A 23,810-nucleotide genomic window follows, 5' to 3' on the forward strand; every position below is an offset into this window, starting at 1 on the left:
TTATTGTTCAGAATTTGCACTTAGTAGAATACCCGGCTGGGTAATAGAAGTTATTTATAGTGTGTTATTTAAAATATTTAACCATGTTTTGTTTGTAACGTTCAAGAGTCCTCACCTCCCATAAAGGGAAGCACTGTTATTATTACTTATTACTTGTTTATTGCATTTCAAAATTTGTATGTCTTTTGCTGACATGTATTGTTGTTTTCTTCCCAGTCCGGGAGTACTGGATTTAACCGGGGGGAGTGCAGTGCCCCAGAGTCCTGGTCGTTGCAGTACTGACGCTCCGCCGCTAAGGGGAGTGATGGTACGTCTGATGGCACTTAAGGAGTTCACTTGACCAGGTATCACAGACACCAATACACTTCACAGTCTGGCCTCCAGTGGGAGCAAAGGGTACTATGTGTTACGCCACTCCTCACAATCTGGTAAAACTGGGGTTTGGATAGGAAGTTAGTTAGAAGCTGACTGGGTTGGAACCAGGCAACATCCTGTGGCAGGGGGTGTTGCAGGGGGAAGATTCAGGGCAGTCCCTGTCAGGGGTGGGATCCTGACAGAGGCCTAGCGAACAAGACAGAGCATTAAGGAGCTGCACCTGCACTACATTGCGGCGGTATCTCAAGAAAGGACAAGAAGCGAGGTTTATTGTGGAGAGTGAGAAACGAGATCACAGCAAAGAGGAGATAACACCAGTCGGAGTCGTGCCGTAAGATCGAGGCAGCATCCTACTGAGGCGCGTAGCCGATGGCCTGAACGCCGAGGAAGTATTGGGCTCCAAGCATTACTTCAAACCAACGGCAGGACAGTTAATTATAGGTTGGCTGTCTCACCTAAATCACCTAAGCAGACATAGGGGGCAACTGTGGGAGAGGGGCGTCACTAGGATCCCGGAAGAACTCCAGGCTTACCCGTCATACGGGTGCGTCCTAGCCATATCATCTGGGGGACGGAGAAGAACATCAGAACAGATATAAGTTGTGAGAAAGAACATCAGAAGCAGACACAACAGTTGTGAGGACTATCCCGTAGTGCTCAGCAGGGAAGTACTACAACACACAGGCACTAGAAGGTAGGCACAGATTTCCACCTGCAAAGGGAACTCTGGAGGTGTCTTCGGACCGGCCGGTCTCAGCCAGCCCTGTTAACAGTACTCTGGATTGAGGATTCTGAAGCCTTCAGTAAAGAGGTAAAGAGACTGCAACCCTATGTCCTCGTTATTCATCGCGACCTGCACCACGCACCATTATCTCATCTTTCATTGGACGCCCCTTGGCAGGGTCACGGACCGGGCCTAGCCACCGTGACAACCCCAAGACTGAGACAGAGATGCCGGTACCGAGTGCCCCGCGGCCCTGCGTCTGGGGGCGCTCCAGTTACGTAGCCGAGCTGCGCGTGTGTGGCGACATAGCCGAGCTGCGCTTGTGTGTGGTGACGTAGCTGAGCTGCGCGTGTGTGTGTGGCGTCGTAGCCGAGCTGCACGTGTGTGTGGTAATGTAGCCGCGCTGTGCGTGTGTGTGGTGACGTAGCCGAACTGCATGTGTGTGGTGATGTAGCCGAACTGCTCGTGCACGCATACTGTGTAGTGGAAAAAGTACTGTAGGGCATATAAAAAATGCCACAGCGTATGTGTATTAGTCCCTTTTTTCTTATTTTTAAAAGTTGATACATTTCTCTGGACGGTACACATGTCGATAAGAGCTTGTTTTCTGTTCTGTTTACATGGGCCAACGAAAACTAATGAGAACTGAACAATTATTAATACATTTTTCATTTACACAGGTTGATGTGCTGTGATAACGATGGTTTGTTTGTTTTTTGCCAGCATCTGATCACTCGAATGAGCATTTTGCATATTCAGGGATGATGGCAGGCATAATAGAGAATGAGCATTACATAGATCATCCAAATGCTAGTACTTTCCTCATGTCATTGCTTGGCAATAGGTTTTCCCATATGTATTCAGAGACCTTAAATATTTAGAAAACTGCTTAAAGGGGTTGTCCACTTCTCGGACAATCCCTTCTGAATCCCTATATTTGCCCCTAGTAAAATAATCACACTAGTGCTCGCCACCAGTGCCGGCGCCTGCTCACATGGATCTCTCCCTCTCGCCAATCAGTGCTGGCTTCACTTTCCTTTCCTACAGATGTAGTTGACATCAGATGGAAGTGAGAGAGCAGCCGCAGCTGTCACTTCTGGATATCTTGATTTGTAGAGCGAAGCCAGCGTTGGCTGGACACAGGGATGGCATGACATAACAGTGTCAAGTGAGCCCCAGGAGAGCCAGTGTCGACACCACTGGAACGGCATCAGTATTGGAGGGAAATATAGGCGGTCTTATTTTACTGAAGGAAAACCTAGGGATTCAGAAAGAGTGGACGACCCTTTTTAAATGATATGAAATGGCAGTAAGGTCCAACACTCCTTTTTTTTTTAATCCTCTACCTCCATTTTGCCGGTCACCTTGGCCTGCTACCAGTCACTTGTTGCCAGGCTCCAGTAAATGATGCGGCAGGTGGACACCACTGAGGTCACCCCTGCAGGCAGGTTATTAGAAGACTGAATACTTCACGTTTTGTCAAGATTTTCAGCTGTTGCAAAAATAAATAAATAATGGGATTAGACTCTATACATGCCTGAGTTTCAAAATGTATGAAAAATAACCAAGAAATAACCCACGGTGTGCTGTGTCCTCTTGCTGCCCAGTTGAGCCTTTTTGTGTGAAGGTTTGGTTCTCCGTTTTGATGGATCTGGCCCACACACTTTGTGATGAGCTCTGTTCCCGCTTAGATATGCAGTGATTTCAGGAGAACACTTGACGTGAGAGATGACGTTTCCTCTATGAAGATCTGCACAGCTGTTTTCTGCCGAAAATTCCTGAAAAATGTGCAGCGTCTGTGGATTCTGGGAAGAGCGTTATCATGGAGAGGACAGTCCAGGTCTGTGGGGGTCTATGGCTTACAGATGGTTCAGCATTCTCCTATCCAGGATAGTTAGTGTGATCAATGCTAGACAGGTAGATATAATGTAAAATAAATGTCAGACGCTCCTGCGGCTTATCCCTAAACGCCACTGGCTAGTTGTTATAGATTAATATTACTGTAGATTGTGATAAGTAGAGGATCTATATAAGATCCAGTTTTTAGAATGAGAAGAGAATGCAGGACTCCTCTAAACAGAACAAATAAAATGTTGGTCCTGCCCATATTTCTAATCATCTGTCATCTTGCCCGTGTAGACTGAGTATTCAGGGGCAGTGCAGTTACTGATTGCTGTGCGCTGCATATCATAGTGCCCAGTGTTTATTTCCCTTGACGGAGTATAGTGCCTACTGTTCCATTCAAGATGATCTACAGTATCTAGTCTTACTTCATTACATTAAAATGAATCTGTCAGCAGGTTTTTGCTATGTAATCTGAGCAGGATGATGTAGAGACCCTAATTTAGCGATGTGTCACTTAGTTTACTGGGTGCAGCAGTAGAGAGCAGGCCGGAACGAGCCGTCCCCTCCCCCACAGACGGCGTACGTGCTGGCCGTCATGACAGGGGTTTGGGTGCAGAAGATGAGAGGGTGGGGTTAATTATGGGGGGGGTCGTATGCATAGAGGGGGTTTATAGGGAAGGGAGGGGGTGGGGCTTACCAGTTCCCGCTCTAGAGGCCACGCGAAGATACTTCCAGGATGTCGGACGTTGAAGGCGTGCTGCAGCGGTGTTGCCGGGCCCGTCCAGCGAGCCGGGATCGTCGCCAGGGTCGTCAGCCGGATTTGGAAGGAGCCGTGGTCGGGGGCCTGAGGAGCCTGTATCCTACGGTGGGCCTGTGTCAGGGGTCCTTTCCCATCGAGCCACATCGGGATCGCCAGCAGCGGGCATGGACGGGGCCGGATCTTCACATGGTGAGCCACAGCCTCGCGGGGTTCCACGGAGCGGATCGGGAGCAGATGACGGCTGGACGAGCGGGATGTCTGCGGCTGGGGGGACCCCGGCTCCCCTACAGCCTGGTGAGCAAGATTCTGTCTGTTTTGTTTCCGGCGCTATCTTTTTCCCCGGCAGTGGGGGTTAGTCAGGCAAGTGGGGCGGCGGTTACGGGGGAACACGGGAGGGTTCGGTCGGATTTGGGGAACGAAGGCGTGGGCGAGTTGTTCTAGCGTTTGTGAGTTGCTCACACGTTTGGGAGGCGTTAGGTCGGTGCCGTCCCCATTGGCCGCGTGGGTTGGTCCTACAGATTTGGGTTTGGGGGTGTCGGGAGGGGGTGCCTTGGGGCCGAGTAGCTTATCTGAGCCCGTGTCGGTGTCCGTGCAAACCGAAAAGGAGAAGGAAGGCGGGATTCGTTTGGACGATAAAGAGTGAGGCGAGGTTTATGTCTGTTTTGAGGGGCCGCTTGGGGCTCATTTGAAAAAGGAAGTGAGGGAGAAGATCTGGAAAGATGAGTACATAGAAATTTTTTCGCTTCTTCCTTTAGAAAAATTTAATTTAGATAAGAGCAAGAAGGACAGTAAGAAGGAGGATGAGGAGAAACTGAGATGGAGTCTTATCCCGCAGACTTTTGTGAACTGGTTGCAAGCGTTCGCGATTCTGGCAAGCGTAGTTGGTGAAAAGGTGCCTGAGAATTGTTCGGCTCTATTCTGTTACATGGATTCAATAGGCGAGGCACACAGAGCGTACGGGGGTCAGGCTTGGCTCCGGTACGAAGAGCAGTTTAGGCAGTGGAAGGCGGATCGTCCGGCGATCAGGTAGGATCAGAAGGTCATTGGTTTGTGGTTGCGGGTAATGGCGCCGATGAAATTCGGTAATTTCTTTCAAGGCGGGGCCGGAAATGCCAGCCAAACCGCTTTGGGATCAGGAGGTCAGTCCGGACAATCGGGGGGTCAGAAGCACGGTTTGTGTTGGCAGTTTAACGACGGCCAGTGCAAATTCGGGGCTACTTGTAAGTTTAAGCACGCGTGCTCACATTGCAGTGGATCCTCCCATGGCGCCGCTAAGTGCTCCAAGAAAAAGGGAAAGCCCTACGGCAATTAAAAAGGGGGTGACGCCGGTGAGGCTGGACGCGATGGTCCCCTATCTAAATAGGTTCCCGGATAGGCGGAAAGCAGAGTTGTTGTTGGGTTTTCGTGATGGTTTTCAGATACCCGCCCCTCCTTTTGGTATCCCTCAAGTTTTGAGGAATTTGAGATCAGCCGTGTTGCACGGGGCAGTGGTGTCTGAAAAGCTGAACAAGGAAGTGGTTTTGGGGAGGATGTCCGGTCCTTTTCCCGTTCCACCCCTTGACGATTTGTTTTTTTCTCCGTTGGGTGTGGTTCCAAAGAAGGAGCCTCACAAGTTTAGGTTAATTCAGCATTTGTCATACCCTCGGGAGCGGTCCGTGAATGACGGGATAGATCCGGAACTTTGCTCTGTGGTTTATACATCTTTTGACGAGGCAACACGCCTGGTGCGTAATTGTGGCAGGGGCGCTTTGTTGGCTAAAACTGATATCGAGTCGGCTTTAAGTTTTTCGGTTACTTCGCGTTCATCCGGATAGCGTGAGGCTGTTGGGTTGTTATTGGGACCGGGGGTTCTATGTTGATAGATGTTTGCCGATGGGTTGTTCGTTGTCTTGCGCATGCTTTGAGGCCTTTAGTTCCTTTCTTGAGTGGGTCGTTCGGGATGTATCTGGTTTGGATTCAGTGATACATTATTTGGACGACTTTTTGTGCATCGGGCCTGCTCAGTCTGGCTGTTGTGACTTGGCATTGCAGACGGTGATTTGGGTGGCAGAACGTTTCGGCGTTCCGTTGGTGCCTGCGAAAACCGAGGGGCCCAGCACGTGTATTTCATTTTTGGGCATTGTCATTGATTCTGTTGCATGGGAGTTTCGGCTACCAGAGGAGAAAGTGGTCGGTTTACGAAGCGAGGTGGCTCGAGCGCGTCGCTTAAAAAAGTTGCCTTTGCGTGAGGTTCAGTCCCTTCTCGGCAAATTGAACTTTCCCGATGGGGAGGGTGTTTTCTCGCAGGTTGGCGGGTGCTACAGCGGGGGTTAAGGCCCCCCATCATTTTGTCTGCTTGTCTAGTGAGCACAAAGCCGATTTGGAGGTGTGGGACAGTTTTTTGGCACAGAACAATAGCCGTTCACTGCTGATGGAGGAAGTGGTGGGCAATTCCGACTTGTTCTTGTTCACGGACGCCTTGGGTGGCGTTGGTTTTGGCGCCTTTTTTGGTGGCCGGTGGTGTGTCTCCAGGTGGCCCGACGACTGGTTCGGTTCCGGGTTGGTGAAAAACGTTACATTATTGGAAATCTTTCCTATCTTGGTTGCCGTCTATTTGTGGAAGGAGGATTTGCGTAATCGCAGGGTTCGTTTTAATTGTGATAACATGGCAGTCGTTTGCGTTATCAACAGTCTGACGGCATCTTCTCCCCCGGTCATCAGGGTCTTGCGTCAATTGGTGTTGTTTTGCATGTCTAGTAATGCGTATGTTACGGCGTCTTATGTGCCTGGAGTCGAGAACGCCATTGCTGACTCTGTCTCGATTTCAGTGGGAGCGTTTTCGTGCTTTGGCCCCGGATGCGGAGGAGGCGGGGCGGGACTGCCCGCCGGAACTCTGGAGCGTGGTATCCAGGCTGCAGGACCTTTGATTCATGTGTCTTTGGCACCCAGCACATGGGCAGCGTGCCGGTCGGTATGGTGTGATTGGGAGTCCTGGTTGGTGTCATGCGGGGCTGCTAACGTGGGCGACGATCAAGTGGGTGCCTTGTTGTTGTGGTTGAGACGTGGTGCCGATGAAGGGTGGTCGTCGACGAAGGTGGATAGAATTAGGTCGGCTTTGGCTTTTGGTTTTCAGCTTAGAGGATTACGGGACTTGACTAAATTGTTTCTGGTAAGGCAGGCAGTGAAAGGTTTTAGAAGGAGGGCGGGACGGGGGGATCGCAGGCACCCGATCTTCTTTAGCATGTTGGGAAAGGTTGGCGCGCGTTTGGCGAGATTTGTATATCCGACTTTGAGGTGGCTCTTTTCCGTTTAGCTTTTTCCCTGGCATTTTTTGGAGCTTTACGGGTTGGGGAAATCGTGTCTCCTAACACGTACAGGCAAGGGGGACTTTTGGCTAGGGATGTGGTGCTTACCGAAGGGGGTTTACAATTTTGGTTGTGTAGGTCATAGACGGACCAGGACGGTAGGGGTAAACGGGTAGTTTTGGACGCGGTTGTGGGTTCGCTCAGTTGTTGGCAAGTTTTTAATAGTTTTCGGCAGTCTAAGGCTGGACCTTTGTTGTGTCATGAGAATGTTTTTTTTTCTGTCCAAATTTCAGTTTGTGGCGGTTCTTAGGCGGGCGTTGTCGGGGATGGGGCTGGATGCTTCACGTTTTGCGTCTCACTCTTTCCGTATTGGGGCCGCAACGGAGGCGGCTTTGGGAGGTTTGGCACCTGAGGTTGTTCAGAGGATCGGGAGATGGGAGTCGGGGCGTTACAGGAGCTATGTTAGACCCTGAAGGTTCGGGGGGGGGGGGTTCCACGTTGTTTTGTATTTGTGGTAAATTTTGTGGAATCTAAGTTGTCTGTATTTTCCAGGTCCCCATCCCCTGTTGGTCTGGATCGTCGGCCACTCCTATGTGTACTGGGGCGCGAGGCGTGCGGACGTCAACTTGGTCTTTCCAGAGATGTGGCGGTGGTCAGGTGGTTGGGTTTTCAGGGGTTGTGTTGGAACGGGGTTATGCAGGAAGTGCATAATGGCGTTCGTTTGGACAGACCTCCTGACATCTTGGTTTTACACATTGGAGGAAATGATTTGGGGATCGGTCCATGTCGTGAGTTGATTCGGGATATTAAGCACGACCTTCTCAGGTTATGGGTGTCCTTTCGGGATTTACTCGTGGTATGGTCAGATATCGTCCCGAGGAGATGCTGGTGGCACGCCAGATCCGTGGATAGGATTAATAAGGCCAGAATTAAAGTTAATCTGGCGGTATCGAATTTTGTTGTCAGGAACGGAGGTTTGTTCGTCCGTCATTTTGAACTTGAAAAGGGTGGGGAAGATTTTCTCCTGGGTGACGGTGTTCACCTGAATGCGGTGGGCATCGATTTGTGGGCCCTTGGTTTGCAAAACGGTATTGAAAGGGCCATAGCGGTCAAGTGTGGGGGGGGTCTCGGGTATTTGAGGTGTGCAAATACCCTCGTTGTGGCGGTGGGAGGGGTCCTTGGAGTTGGTGCTAAATTGGCCTGGGGGATCCGTCGGGGTACGGATTCTTCAGTTGGTGTAAACTTTGGTTTCGGGTCTGGTGGGGGGAGGATCTTGGCAACGGTGGGCCGGATTCCCAAGTTTTAAGTGGACATGGTTAACCCTTCGGGGTATTTTGGTGCTCCCGAGTTGACCACCAGTTTGGAGCTTCAAGGACTCCTCCCCATGTTATTTTACTGTTATTGTATGTTTATAATAAAGGCCACTGTGGACAATTATTATCCAAATTCAGAGTCTGTCGTTATTTGGATTGGGTTATTCGGCGACAAATATGGGGATGTTAACCCCTCTGTGACCTTAGACGTACTATCCCGTCGAGGTGACCTGGGCCTATCTGACCCTCGACGGGATAGTATGTCATAGCCGATCGGCCGCGCTCACGGGGGGAGCGCGGCCGATCGCGGCCGGGTGTCAGCTGCATATCGCAGCTGACATCCGGCACTATGTGCCAGGAGCGGTCACGGACCGCCCCCGGCACATTAACCCCCGGCACACCGCGATCAAACATGATCGCGGTGTACCGGCGGTATAGGGAAGCATCGCGCAGGGAGGGGGCTCCCTGCGGGCTTCCCTGAGACCCCCGGAGCAACGCGATGTGATCGCGTTGCTGCGAGGGTCTCCTACCTTCTTCCTCCCTGCAGGTCCCGGATCCAAGATGGCCGCGGCATCCGGGTCCTGCAGGGAGAAAGGTGGCTTACCGAGTGTCTGCTCAGAGCAGACGCTGGTAAGCCTGCACCGATGTAAGTGAGATCGGTGATCTGATAAAGTGCAGTGCACACTATCAGATCATCGATCTGTGATGTCCCCCCCTGGGACAAAGTAAAAAAGTAAAAAAAAAAAATTTTCCACATGTGTAAAAAAAAAAAAAAAAAAAAAAATGCTAAATAAATAATAAAAAAATATATTATTCCCATAAATACATTTCTTTATCTAAATAAAAAAAACAAAACAATAAAAGTACACATATTTAGTATCGCCGCGTCTGTAACGACCCAACCTATAAAACTGCCCCACTAGTTAACCCCTTCAGTAAACACCGTAAGAGAAAAAAAAAAAAGAGGCAAAAAACAACGCTTTATTACCATACCGCCGAACAAAAAGAGGAAAAAACGAGCCGCCATATAGCATCATCAGCAAAAAAATAAAATAGTTATAGTCCTGAGAATAAAGCGATGCCAAAATAATTATTTTTTCTATAAAATAGTTTTTATCGTATAAAAGCGCCAAAACATAAAAAAATGAGATATCGCTGTAATCATACTGACCCGACGAATAAAACTGCTTTATCCATTTTACCAAACGCGGAACGGTATAAACGCCTCTCCCAAAAGAAATTCATGAATAGCAGGTTTTTGGTCATTCTGCCTCACAAAAATCGGAATAAAAAGTGATCAAAATTGGTCACGTGTCCGAAAATGTTACCAATAAAAACGTCAACTCGTCCCGCAAAAAACAAGACCTCACATGACTCTGTGGAGCAAAATGTGGAAAAATTATAGGTCTCAAAATGTGGAGACGCAAAAACTTTTTTGCTATAAAAAGCGTCGCTGGTTTCACACTTGCGTTTTTGTCTGCAGCGTTTTTTGCACAAAAAACGCATGCGTTTTTTCCCTATATTTAACATTGAAAACGCATGCGTTTTTTTGTACGCGTTTGGTCGCGTTTTCAAACGCATGCGTTTTTTTTCTGCATGTGTTCATTTTCAGAAATACAGCCTGCAGTATTTTCTTGCGTTTTTAAGCACATGCGTTTGCGTTAAAAACGCATGCGTTTTTATCGAAAAAAAAACAGAAAACACACTGAAAAGCCACCCACCACCATCAAGGTGATAAAGGGATCCAAACCCTAACCCTAACTCTACCCCTAACCTCACCCCTAACCGTTTAATGAACATTTTCTGACAGTCATAGTGCCACGTATTTCAGTGCCACGTATTTCAGTGCCACGTATTTCAGTGCCACGTATTTCAGTGCCACGTATTTCAGTGCCACGTATCACGTATTTCAGTGCCACGTGTTTCAGTGCCACGTATCACATATTTCAGTGCCACATATTTTAGTGCCACGTATTTAAGTACCACGTATTTCAGTGCCACGTATTTCAGTGCCACGTATTTCAGTGCCACATATTTCAGTGCCACGTATCACGTATTTCAGTGCCACGTGTTTCAGTGCCACGTATTTCAGTGCCACGTATTTCAGTGCCACGTATCACGTATTTCAGTGCCACGTATTTCAGTGCCACGTATTTCAGTGCCACGTATCACGTATTTCAGTGCCACGTATTTCAGTGCCACGTATTTCAGTGCCACGTATTTCAGTGCCACGTATTTCAGTGCCACGTATTTCAGTGCCACGTATTTCAGTGCCACGTATTTCAGTGCCACGTATTTCAGTGCCACGTATTTCAGTGCCACGTATTTCAGTGCCACGTATTTCAGTCACGTTTAGGGTTAGGGTTAGGGGTAGGGTTAGGGTTAGGGCTAGGGTTGGAGGTAAAGTTAGGGTTAGGGTTGGGGCTAAAGTTAGGGTTGGGGCTAAAGTTAGGGTTAGGGTTTGGATTACATTTACGGTTTGGATTAGGGTTGGGATTAGAATTATGGGTGTGTCAGGGTTAGGGGTGTGGTTAGGGTTACCGTTGGGATTAGGGCTAGGGGTCTGTTTGGATTAGGGTTTCAGGTAGAATTGGGAAGTTTCCACTGTCCAGGCACATCAGGGGCTCTCCAAACGGGACATGGCGTCCAATCTCAATTCCAGCCAATTCTGCGTTGAAAAAGTAAAACAGTGCTCCTTCCCTTCCGAGCTCTCCCGTGCGCCCAAAAAGGGGTTTACCCCAACATATGGGTTATCAGCGTACTCGGGACAAATTGAACAACAACTTCTGGGGTCCAAGTTCTCTTGTTATCCTTGGGAAAATAAAAATTTGGGGGGCTAAAAATCATTTTTGTGGGAAAAAAAAGAAGTTTTATTTTCACGGCTTTGCGCTATACACTTTAGTGAAACACTTAGGGGTTCAAAGTTCTCAAAACACATCTAGATAAGTTCCTTGGGAAGTCTAGTTTCCAATATGGGGTCACTTGTGGGGGGTTTGTACTGTTTGGGTACATCAGGGGCTCTGCAAATGCAACGTGACGGCTGCTGACCAATCCATTTAAGTCTGCATTCCAAATGGCGCTCCTTCCCTTTCGAGCTCTGTCATGCGCCCAAACAGTGGTTCCCCCCCACATATGGGGTATCAGCGTACTCAGGACAAATTGGAAAACAAATTTTGGGGTCCAATTTATTCTGTTACCCTTGTAAAAATACAAAGCTGGGGGCTAAAAAATCATTTTTGAGAAAAAAAAAAAAATTATTTTCACGGCTCTGCGTTATAATCTGTAGTGAAACACTTGGGGGTTCAAAGCTCTCAAAACACATCTAGATAAGTTCCTTAGGGGGTCTACTTTCCAAAATGGTGTCACTTGTGGGGGGTTTCAATGTTTAGGCACATCAGGGGCTCTCCAAACGCAACATGGCGTCCCATCTCAATTCCAGTCAATTTTGCATTGAAAAGTCAAATGGCGCTCCTTCCCTTCCAAGCTCTGCCATGCGCCCAAACAATGGTTTACACCCACATATGGGGTATCAGCGTACTCAGGACAAATTGCACAACATTTTTTGGGGTCCAATTTCTTCTCTTACCCTTGGGAAAATAAAAAATTGGGGGCGAAAAGATCATTTTTGTGAAAAAATATGATTTTTTATTTTTACGGCTCTGCATTATAAACTTCTGTGAAGCACTTGGTGGGTCAAAGTGCTCACCACACATCTAGATAAGTTCCTTAGGGGGTCTACTTTCCAAAATGGTGTCACTTGTAGGGAGTTTCAATGTTTAGGCACATCAGGGGCTCTCCAAACGCAACATGGCGTCTCATCTCAATTCCAGTCAATTTTGCATTGAAAAGTCAAATGGCGCTCCTTCCCTTCCAAGCTCTGCCATGCGCCCAAACAATGGTTTACACCCACATATGGGGTATCAGCATACTCAGGACAAATTGCACAACATTTTTTGGGGTCCATTTTCTCTTGTTACCCTTGGTAAAATAAAACAAATTGGAGCTGAAATAAATTTTGTGTGAAAAAAAGTTAAATGTTCATTTTTATTTAAACATTCCAAAAATTCCTGTGAAACACCTGAAGGGTTAATAAACTTCTTGAATGTGGTTTTGAGCACCTTGAGGGGTGCAGTTTTTAGAATGGTGTCACACTTGGGTATTTTCTATCATATAGACCCCTCAAAATGACTTCAAATGAGATGTGGTCCCTAAAAAAAAATGGTGTTGTAAAAATGAGAAATTGCTGGTCAACTTTTAAACCTTATAACTCCGTCACAAAAAAAAATTTTGGTTCCAAAATTGTACTGATGTAAAGTAGACATGTGGGAAATGTTACTTATTAAGTATTTTGTGTGACATATGTCTGTGATTTAAGGGCATAAAAATTCAAAGTTGGAAAATTGCGAAATTTTCAAAATTTTCGCCAAATTTCCATTTTTTTCACAAATAAACGCAAGTTATATCGAATAAATTTTACCACTATCATGAAGTACAATATGTCACGAGAAAACAATGTCAGAATCGCCAAGATCCGTCAAAGCGTTCCAGAGTTATAGCCTCATAAAGGGACAGTGGTCAGAATTGTAAAAATTGGCCCGGTCATTAACGTGCAAACCACCCTTGGGGGTGAAGGGGTTAAGGACAAAGAGGGGAAAGTTCCCTTCTTGGTATCGACCAATAGCAATGTCATGATAGAATCACAGTTTTCTCTGCTGCAGTTCTAGCTGAGCCCTGAATGCTGAGCCCTGTATCACCCGCCTAAACACTGATTGGCAGCTTTCTGTCAATATACAGTCTGCATAGAATGCTGCCAATCATTGCTGTGGCCTTGGTCTCCTGAAGCGCATCCCTAGTCCCCTGTGTTCCATACTTCTCCACCTCAAGTCGCAGATCTCACCAATGTCCTTTTAACCCGGCCCGCTCTCTTCTCGTGGCTCTGGCTCCGCTCGCTCAGTTCTGGCTCCGTTCATTTAGCTCTGTCTGTTCCTCAGATTTTCTCTCGGCCCTGGCAATTCAATCATTCACTTAGATCTAAGAAGTGTTGATCACCTGCACCATCATCTTCTTTATTGGACATCTGTCCACAAACATCCCATTTATTATGCTAAATGTGTGTGAGTGGATGGACTTCAATAACATACACATGCTGGCTTTTGTGGAAATATATATTGTATACTAGATTGTGGCCCGATTCTAACACATCGGGTATTCTAGAATATGCATGTCCCCGTAGTATACCTTTATGACATCATCGTCGCCTTGGCAACCATTATGACATCTACGTCGATACTGTGCCTGTCGCTGATTGGTCAAGGCCTGGCGGCCTCGACCAATCAGAGACACGGGATTTCCAGGACAGACAGACAGACAGACAGACAGACAGACACAGACAGACGGAAAAACCCTTAGACAATTATATATATAGATATTTTCTTGTTATATGCATGTGTTTGAGACTAAAAATAATTAATTTGTTTCAATTAGTCTTTAATTAGGTCTATGGTCATCAAAGAGAAGTTCTGAAAACACAGATAAAGGCATGACAAGCTCCCCGTCATATCGGGCTGACTGATTCTCAGTTAACTCATTCTGCACCGAGCAATAAACAGTACAACACAGAGGCTATAGAAAGCAAAGTAAATGGCAGAGGTGATCCAGCGAAGTAAAGGCTCCCAATCGGTGTATTCATAAAACCCAGCGTTAATTCATCTATTCAAAAATTGACAATAAATACGAAAATACTAGTGGGCAGACCTACCCGTTTCGTCTTGCGTCTTACTCATGGTTTGTTTTATGGATACACTGACTGATTTGGGAGCCTTTACTTCGCTGGATCACCTCTGCCATTTACTCTTCCTCTATACAGCTGCTCTGACTGGATCCATGTGTTGCCTCTATAGGAACTCCGTACCAACTATGCCTATCTTGGTGAGCTAACCCAGTTGCAAGACTTTAATATTTTTCTCCTCAACTACATTCAATGAAGTAAAAATAAAAAAAAGTCCGACAAAGTGCTTGAAAAATACAGCAATAATGTTCCTACCCTCCAAGCACAACTTGTGATGGGAGTAGAAGTCCAATACGCCCAGGGCGGGCTGCCACCAGCTACTCTGGTGGTTTCTTCACTGTCATAGCTGGTGGCATTAGGACATCTGTATCAGATACATTCGACTTTTCTTTTTCTGGTTAGTTATTCGTGATGAGCTAAATTGTTTGGAAAACGATCGTCAGATATAAATTTGGCAGGAGTATGGCACATTTGGATTCGTGATCGAAAACCCGAGCAAAATGTAATAAAATCAGTAAAAATCTAACATTCGGGAAAAAGTGCGGGAAAATATTTGCATTGTCACAAGTATATTCAGCACTTTTGCAACGATAATGGGGGTGTATAATGAGCGTTTGGCACGTGTTTGATGAGGGTAGGGGTTTGCAGAGCTCAGAGGTGCGGCGTTCTTGTAAATTTTTTTTTTTCCTAGCTTTATGTGTTACATTGTGGCTAGCCAATCAGGGCGCAGGAAACATCCACAATGTCCTGACACAACAGCTTGTCATTGGCTGCTGAAATCACATGTCCATCTCCATATAAAGAGCGGACATCTTGTTTTGGCACCATTTTGACACTGTAACAGCGCAGAGAGGCTGCTCCTGATGCTGGCGCTGTTAGCAGCAAGATTTTAGCTAGTTAGCTAGGCGGTTGTATATCAGTCAGATAGTGTAGCTAGCTAGTGTCCAGTATGGCTGTTAAATTTACCCTCCAGCACTTTTTTTTTTTTTTTTGGCCATTACTGAGGTCTACAGATAAAGCCAGCAGGGCACATGTCCTACAACTGTGTTGTGCACTGCTTCTATTGAGCTCCATGCATGAGTATAGCATTCTAAATAATATTTTTTCACTAGCTAAATGTGAAACAGCCTGCTGTATCCTACCTTGTCATTTAGTGCTGTGGTGATCTGAAACTGCCTGCAGACCTAAGGCACACAAAAAAATTATAATTTTTCAGTTGCAATAAGTTAGCCCGCTGTATCACAATTTGTCATTTTGTTTGGTTAAAATTAATCTGTCTGAAGATCTCACGCACATAACCAAAACATATTTTCTGTTGTTAACCCCTTCATGACCCAGCCTATTTTGGCCTTAATGACCTTGCCGTTTTTTGCAATTCTGACCAGTGTCCCTTTATGAGGTAATAACTCAGGAACGCTTCAACGGATCCTAGCGATTCTGAGATTGTTTTTTCGTGACATATTGGGCTTCATGTTAGTGGTAAATTTAGGTCGATAATTTTTGAGTTTATTTGTGAAAAAAACGGAAATGTGGCAAAAAATTTGAAAATTTCGCAATTTTCACATTTTGAATTTTTATTCTGTTAAACCAGAGAGTTATGTGACACAAAATAGTTAATAAATAACGTTTCCCACATGTCTACTTTACATCAGCACAATTTTGGAAACAATTTTTTTTTTTGCTAGGAAGTTATAAGGGTTAAAATTTGACCAGTGATTTCTCATTTTTACAACAAAATTTACAAAACCATTTTTTTTAGGGACCACCTCACATTTGAAGTCATTTTGAGGGTTCTATATGGCTGAAAATACCCAAAAGTGACACCATTCTAAAAACTGCACCCCTCAAGGTGCTCAAAACCACATTCAAGAAGTTTATTAACCCTTCAGGTGTTTCACAGCAGCAGAAGCAACATGGAAGTAAAAAATGAACATTTAACTTTTTAGTCACAAAAATGATCTTTTAGCAACAATTTTTTTATTTTCCCAAGGGTAAAAGGAGAAACTGGACCAGGGACGTTGTTGTCCAATTTGTCCTGAGTACGCTGATACCTCATATGTGGGGGTAAACCACTGTTTGGGCGCACGGCAGGGCTCGGAAGGGAAGGAGCGCCATTTGACTTTTTTAATGAAGAATTGGCTCCAATCTTTAGCGGACACCATGTCGCGTTTGGAGAGCCCCCGTGTGCCTAAACATTGGAGCTCCCCCACAAGTGACCACATTTTGGAAACTAGACCCCCCAAGGAACTTATCTAGAAGCATAGTGAGCACTTTAAACCCCCAGGTGCTTCACAAATTGATCCGTAAAAATGAAAAAGTACTTTTTTTTCACAAAAAAATTATTTTAGCCTCAATTTTTTCATTTTCACATGGGCAACAGGATAAAATGGATCCTAAATTTTGTTGGGCAATTTCTCCTGAGTACACCAATACCTCACATGTGGGGGTAAACCACTGTTTGGGCACATGGTAAGGCTCGGAAGGGAAGGAGCGCCATTTGACTTTTTGAATGGAAAATTATTATCTCCATCGTTAGCGGACACCATGTCGTGTTTGGAAAGCTCCTGTGTGCCTAAACATTGGAGCTCCTCCACAAGTGACCCCATTTTGGAAACTAGACCCCCCAAGGAACTCATCCAGAGGCATAGTGAGCACTTTAAACCCCCAGGTGCTTCACAAATTGATCCGCAAAAATGAAAAAGTACTTTTTTTTCACACAAAATTTCTTTTAGCCTCAATTCTTTCATTTTCACATGGGCAACAGGATAAAATGGATCCTAAAATTTGTTGGGCAATTTCTCCTGAGTATGCCGATACCTCATATGTGGGGGTAAACCACTGTTTGGGTGCACGGCAAGGCTCGGAAGGGGAGGCGTGCCATTTGACTTTTTGAATGGAAAATTAGCTCCAATCGTTAGCGGACACCATGTCGCGTTTGGAGAGCCCCTGTGTGCCTAAACATTGGAGCTCCCCTACAAGTGACCCCATTTTGGAAACTAGACCCCCCAAGAAACTTATCTAGATGCATAGTGAGCACTTATAACCCCCAGGTGCTTCACAGAAGTTTATAACGCAGAGCCGTGAAAATAAAAAAATAATTTTTCTTTCCTCAAAAATGATTTTTAGCCCAGAATTTTTTATTTTCCCAAGGGTAATAGGAGAAATTGGACCCCAAATGTTTTTGTCCAGTTTGTTCTGAGTACGATGATACCCCATATGTGGGGGTAAACCACTGTTTGGGCGCACGGCAGGGCTCGGAAGGGAAGGCACGCCATTTGGCTTTTTGAATGGAAAATTAGCTCCAATCATTAGCGGACACCATGTCGCGTTTGGAGAGCCCCTGTGTGCCTAAACATTGGAGCTCCCGCACAAGTGACCCCATTTTGGAAACTAGACCTCCCAAGGAACTAATCTGGATGTGTGGTGAGCACTTTGAACCCCCAAGTGCTTCACAGAAGTTTATAACGCAGAGCCATGAAAATAAAAAATAATTTTTCTTTTCTCAAAAATGATTTTTTAGCCCACAATTTTTTATTTTCCCAAGGGTAACAGGAGAAATTGGACCCCAAAAGTTGTTGTCCAGTTTCTCCTGAGTACGCTGATACCCCATATGTGGGGGTAAACCACTGTTTTGGCACACGTCAGGGTTCGGAAGGGAAGTAGTGACGTTTTGAAATGCAGACTTTGATGGAATGCTCTGCGGGCGTCAGGTTGCGTTTGCAGAGCCCCTGATGTGCCTAAACAGTAGGAACTCCCCACAATTGACTCCATTTTGGAAACTAGACCCCCAAGGGAACTTATCTAGATGTGTGGTGAGCACGTTCAACCCCCAAGTGCTTCACAGAAGTTTACAACGCAGAGCCGTGAAAATAAAAAATCATTTTTCTTTCCTCAAAAAAGATGTTTTAGCAAGCAATTTTTTATTTTCACAAGGGTAACAGGAGAATTTGGACCCCAATATTTGTTGCCCAGTTTGTTGTGAGTACGCTGATACCCCATATGTGGGGGTAAACCACTGTTTTGGCACACGTCGGGGTTCGGAAGGGAAGTAGTGACGTTTTGAAATGCAGACTTTGATGGAATGCTCTGCGGGCGTCAGGTTGCGTTTGCAGAGCCCCTGATATTCCTAAACAGTAGAAACCCCCCCACAAGTGACCCCATTTTGGAAACTAGACCCCCCAAGGAACTTATCTAGATGTGTGGTGAGCACGTTCAACCCCCAAGTGCTTCACAGAAGTTTACAACGCAGAGCCGTGAAAATAAAAAATAATTGTTCTTTCCTCAAAAATTATGTTTTAGCAAGTAATTTTTTATTTTTGCAAGGGTAACAGGAGAAATTAGACCCCAGCAGTTGTTGCCCAGTTTGTCCTGAGTACGCTGGTACCCCAAATGTGGGGGTAAACCACTGTTTGGGCGCACGTCGGGGCTTGGAAGGGCGGGAGCACCATTTGACTTTTTGAACGCAAGATTGGCTGGAATCAATGGTGGCGCCATGTTGCGTTTGGAGACCCCTGATGTGCCTAAACAGTGGAAACCCCTCAATTCTAACTTCAACACTAACCCCAACACACCCCTAATCCTAATCCCAACTGTAGCCATAACCCTAATCACAACCTTAACCCCAACACACCCCTAACCACAACCCTAACCGCAACACACCCGTAACCCTAATTCCAACCCTAATCCTAACCCTAATCCCAACCGTAACCCTAATCCCAACCCTAACCACAACTGTAACCCCAACACACCCCTAACCCTATCCGTAACCCTAACCACAAGCCTAATCTTAACCCTATTTCAAACCCTAGCCCTAATTCCAACCCTAACTCTAATTCCAACCCTAACCCTAAGGCTATGTGCCCACGTTGCGGATTCGTGTGAGATTTTTCCTCATGATTTTTGAAAAATCTGCAGGTAAAAGGCACTGCGTTTTACCTGCGGATTTACAGCAGATTTCCAGTGTTTTTTTGTGCAGATTTCACCTGCGGATTCCTATTGAGGAACAGGTGTAAAACGCTGCGGAATCCGCACAAAGAATTGACATGCTGCAGAAAATACAACGCAGCGTTTCTGCACGGAATTTTCCGCACCATGGGCACAGCGGATTTGGTTTTCCTTAGGTGTACATGGTACTGTAAACCTGATGGAAAACTGCTTCGAATTCGCAGCGGCCAATCCGCTGCGGATCCGCGGCCAATCCGCTGCGGATCCGCGGCCGATCCGCTGCGGATCCGCTGCCGATCCGCTGCGGATCCGCTGCCGATCCGCTGCCGATCCGCTGCGGATCCGCTGCCAATCCGCTGCGGATCCGCTGCCAATCCGCTGCGGATCCGCTGCCGATCCGTGGCCGATCCGCTGCCGATCCGCTGCCGATCCGCTGCCAATCCGCGGCCGATCCGCTGCGGATCCGCTGCCAATCCGCTGCGGATCCGCTGCCGATCCGCGGCCGATCCGCTGCCGATCCGCTGCCGATCCGCTGCCGATCCGCTGCCGATCCGCTGCCGATCCGCGGCCGATCCGCTGCGGATCCGCGGCCGATCCGCTCTGTGTGCACATGCCATAACCCTACCCCTACCCCTAACCCTAACCCTACCCGTAACCCTAACCCTACCCCTAACCCTACCCCTAGTTCTAACCCTAGTTCTAACCCTAACCCTAGTGGAAAAAGAAAAAAAAATATTTTCTTTATTTTATTATTGTCCCTACCTATGGGGGTGATAAAGGGGGGGGTTTATTTATTATTTTTTTATTTTGATCGCTGTGATAGAACCTACCACAGCGATCAAAATGTACCTCTAATGAATCTGCCGGCCGGCGGGCGCACTGAGCATGCGCCCGCCATTTTGGAAGATGGCGGCGCCCATGATGGAGGCGGACGGGGACCGGGAGCCTCGGTAAGTATAAGGGGGGGGAGATCGGGGCACGGGGGGGGCGTCGGAGCACGGGGGGGTGACATAGGAGCAGGGGGGGAGCGGGCAGGAGGACGGGGGAGCGGACAGCAGGACGGGGGAGCCGGCAGGCGGACGGAGGGGACCGGACCCTATAACGGAGCACTGGGGGGGGCGATCGGTGGGGTGGGGGGGGGTCACATTAGTGTTTCCAGCCATGGCCGATGATATTGCAGCATCGGCCATGGCTGGATTGTAATATTTCACCAGTTTTTTAGGTGAAATATTACAAATCGCTCTGATTGGCAGTTTCACTTTCAACAGCCAATCAGAGCGATCGTAGCCATGGGGGGGTGAAGCCACCCCCCCTGGGCTGAAGTACCACTCCCCCTCTCCCTGCAGATCGGGTAAAATAGGAGTTAACCCCTTCACCCGATCTGCAGGGACGCGATCATTCCATGACGCCACATAGGCGTCATGGGTCGGATTGGCACGGGTTTTCATGACGCCTATGTGGCGTCATGGGTCGGGAAGGGGTTAAACATCATATAGTAAAGGACCTGACTTTAAAATAGTTTGTAGCATCTAGTGCGTCATATAGAGGCCTGATCCAGAGGCCACAAAAAATCCTTCTGTTCATAGTGTCATACAGTAGGGGACCTGACTTTTAAAATACACTGCTCAAAAAAATAGAGAACACTAAAATCCTACATCCCAGATATCACTGAATGAAATATTCCAGTTGTAAATCTTTATTCCTTACATAATGGCATGTGTTGAGAACAATAAAGCCTAAAAATGATCAACGTAAATAACTAATATCCCACGGAGGTCTGAAGTTGGAATGATGCTCAACATCAAAGTGTAAAATTAAGTTACAGGCTGATCCAACTTCAGTGGAAATGTCTAAGACAAGGAAATGATGCTCAGTAGTGTGCGTGGCCTCCACGTGCCTATATGACCTCCCTACAACTCCTGGGCATGCTCCTGATGAGGCGGTGGATGGTCTCCTGAGAGATCTCCTCTTAGACCTGGATTAAATCATCCGCCAACTCCTGGACAGTCTGTGGTGCAACGTGACGTTGGTGGATGGTGCAAGACATGATGTCCCAGATATGTTCAATCGGTTTCAGGTGTGGCGAATGGGCAGGCTAGTCCATAGCTTCAATGCCTTCATCTTGCAGGAACTGCTGACACACTCCAGCCACATGAGGTCTGGCATTGTTCTGCATTAGGAGGAACCCAGAGCCAACCGCACCAGCATATGGTCTCACAAGGGGTCTGAGGATCTCATCTCGGTACTTAATGGCAGTCAGGCTTCCTCTGGGGAGCACATGGAGGGCTGTGTGGCCCTCCAAAGAAATGCCACCCCACACCATTACTGACCCACTGCCAAACCAATCGTGCTGAAGGATGTTGCAGGCAGCAGATCACTTTCCGCGGCATCTACAGACTGTCACTTCTGTCACATGTGCTCAGTGTGAACCTGCTTTCATCTGTGAAGAGCACAGGGCGCCAGTGGTGAATTTGCCAATCCTGGTGTTCTATGACAATTGCCAAGCATCCTGCACGGTGTTGGGCTGTGAGCACAACCCCCATCTGTGGACGTCGGGCACTCAGACCATCCTCATTGAGTCGGTTTTTAACCATTTCTGCAGACACATTTGCACATTTGTGGCCTGCTGGAGGTAATTTTGCTGGGCTCTGGCAGTGCTCCTCCTGTTCTTCCTTGCACAAAGTCTGAGGTAGCGATCCTGCTGCTGGGTTGTTGCCCTCCTATGGCCCCCTCCAGGTCTCCTGATGTAATGGCCTGTCTCCTGGTAGCACTTCCAGCCTCTGGACACTATGCTGACAGACGCAGCAAACCTTCTTGCCACAGCTTGCATTGATGTGCCATCCTGGATGAGCTGCACTACCTGAGCCACTTGTGTGGGTTGTAGAGTCCATCTCATGCTACCACGAGTGTGAAAGCACAACCAACATTCAAAAGTTACCAAAATATCAGCCAGAAAGCATTGGTACTGAGATGTGATCAACAGCATGTGAAATTGATTGTCAAATAGTGTTGCTTCCTAAGTGGAGAGTTTGATTTCACAGAAGTTTGATTTACTTGGAGTTATATTCTGTTGTTTAAGTGTTTCCTTTATTTTTTTGAGCAGTGTAGTTTATAGTATATCTTCTTTGTCAAACAGGCCTCATCCACACTCAAACAATTCTTTCTTCTGTGAACGAATGGAGAGGATGGTGAAGGAGTATCTAGAATTGAATATGAATACCATCAGGGAGGGTTTGGACCCTTTCACATTTTGGTCTTCCAAAATGGATGAGTGGCCTGAGCTCGCCTCACGCCTTGGAGGTTTTATCGTGCCCGGCAGACAGCTTTCTCTCAGAACGTGTCTTCATCTTCGCTGCTGGTGGTGCCCTGACGAATAAGTGCAGCCGGCTGTCCCCTGAAAGTGTAGACCGCTTAACTTTCATCAAGATGAACAAGTCATGGATCCCCAAGGACTTTTGCACCCCAATCGCAGACTGTACAGACTAGGTGATATTGCATTTTTGTGTGTGATGCATTGATGTCGCATAACTGCACTCTGTGATTGTTGTGAATTTGCTTTTTGCTCCCTCTAGTGGTTACTAGTTTTTTGACTCTGGTTTTTCTGTCATTCCTTTTATCCGCACCTGGGTCGTTAGTTAAGGGTGTTGCTATTTAAGCTCCCTGGACCTTCAGTTCTATGCCTGGCAACGTAGTTATCAGAGCTAGTCTGCTGTGCTCTTGTCTACTGATCCTGGTTCCAGTTATATCAGCTAAGTCTGCTTTTTGCTTTTTGCTATTTGTTTTGGTTTTGTATTTTTGTCCAGCTTGTTCCAAATATATATCCTGACCTTTGCTGGAAGCTCTAGGGGGCTGGTGTTCTCCCCCCGGACCGTTAGACGGTTCGGGGGTTCTTGAATTTCCAGTGTGGATTTTGATAGGGTTTTTGTTGACCATATAAGTTACCTTTCTTTATTCTGCTATCAGTTAGCGGGCCTCTCTGTGCTAAACCTGGTTCATTTCTGTGTTTGTCATTTCCTCTTACCTCACCGTTATTATTTGTGGGGGGCTTCTATCCAGCTTTGGGGTCCCCTTCTCTGGAGGCAAGAAAGGTCTTTTGTTTTCCTCTACTAGGGGTAGCTAGATTCTCCGGCTGGAGCGTGTCATCTAGAATCAACGTAGGAATGATCCCCGGCTACTTCTAGTGTTGGCGTTAGGAGTAGATATATGGTCAACCCAGTTACCACTGCCCTATGAGCTGGATTTTTGTATTCTGCAGACTTCCACGTTCCTCTGAGACCCTCGCCATTGGGGTCATAACAGTTTGCCAGGCCAGTATTAAATGTTTAATGCATTGCAGAAGAGGGATTATAAGAAAGAAGATTCTGAGTTTTTTGTTTTTTTTTTTCTCCTTCCCCTTTACCTCAGAGTGGCTATGCTTGCTGCAGACATGAATGTCCAGACCTTGATTACAAGTGTGGACCAGCTGGCTACTCGTGTGCAGGGCATACAAGACTATGTTATCAGAAATCCTAGGTCAGAACCTAAAATACCGATTCCTGAACTGTTTTCCGGAGACAGGTTTAAGTTTAGGAATTTCGTGAATAATTGTAAATTGTTTTTGTCCCTGAGACCCTGTTCATCTGGAGACTCTGCTCAGCAAGTAAAAATTGTTATTTCGTTCTTACGGGGCGACCCTCAGGATTGGGCTTTTTCGCTGGCGCCAGGAGATCCGGCATTGGCTGATATTAATGCGTTTTTTCTGGCGCTCGGTTTACTTTATGAGGAACCCAATCTTGAG

At 46.8% G+C, this 23,810-nt stretch overlaps 1 long non-coding RNA gene across 1 annotated transcript; it reads right to left on the reverse strand.

Moving 5' to 3' along the window:
• Positions 1-2,424: 2,424 nt before the first annotated feature.
• LOC143769221 (uncharacterized) lies at positions 2,425-13,509 on the reverse strand. The gene is made up of 3 exons (XR_013214277.1): positions 13,199-13,509; positions 2,680-3,008; positions 2,425-2,591 (listed from the first exon to the last, which is right to left on the reverse strand). It is a non-coding gene; the product is annotated as an uncharacterized LOC143769221 (long non-coding RNA).
• Between the last annotated feature and the right edge of the window lie 10,301 nt (positions 13,510-23,810).

Source organism: Ranitomeya variabilis, chromosome 4 (assembly GCF_051348905.1).
Source record: "Ranitomeya variabilis isolate aRanVar5 chromosome 4, aRanVar5.hap1, whole genome shotgun sequence".
NCBI lineage: Eukaryota > Metazoa > Chordata > Amphibia > Anura > Dendrobatidae > Ranitomeya > Ranitomeya variabilis.